The sequence below is a fragment of the Habropoda laboriosa genome, unplaced genomic scaffold (assembly GCF_001263275.1).
Source record: "Habropoda laboriosa isolate 0110345459 unplaced genomic scaffold, ASM126327v1 scaffold88, whole genome shotgun sequence".
Classification (NCBI taxonomy): Eukaryota; Metazoa; Arthropoda; class Insecta; order Hymenoptera; family Apidae; genus Habropoda; species Habropoda laboriosa.
In genome coordinates this window covers 1,619,785-1,620,344 of record NW_017100219.1, presented here as the reverse complement: position 1 = coordinate 1,620,344, position 560 = coordinate 1,619,785, and positions in this window count along the sequence as shown.

Here is a 560-nt window from a genome sequence, read left to right as displayed (position 1 = left end):
ACATTTTTTCAAAATGAACCGCTTAAAAGCGTAGGAACTTTCAGAGTGATCCAGTATTTTATTTATGGGAAAAAGAAGATATCTTTCTTACCCTTGACGAAATTAGTGAATAAATGTCTACATGTTTCGAAGAGTGAGGAGAATATAGAGTTTAAGAAGTCATGTACCTACGTCCCTCGATTTTTACGTATTCTGAAAGGTGCACATTATCGTAGAAGTATTTTAATTTCAAAGGAGAACTCGAAATTCGAATTATCGACCAAGTTACAGCCACCGGAACGAAACGGGTCGTGCAGCTTCAGAGGCATCATTACAGAAGTTTAAACGCGTTTTTCTTGGAACAGCACGTTTCAAGACGGTGGGCATGATAACTGCCTCACCGTTCATTCGATTAGCTTCACCGTTTACACGCACATTCTAAATGAGATTCCTTATCGGCTTACGGAGGCGTTTTTTAAAGAAATTCGACCATTTCTGAACGACAAAAGAAAGTGCACGAATTTCTAAATGAAAATCACGTCTTACTTTTTTCTAGAAAACTCCCTGATAAATCTGGTGCA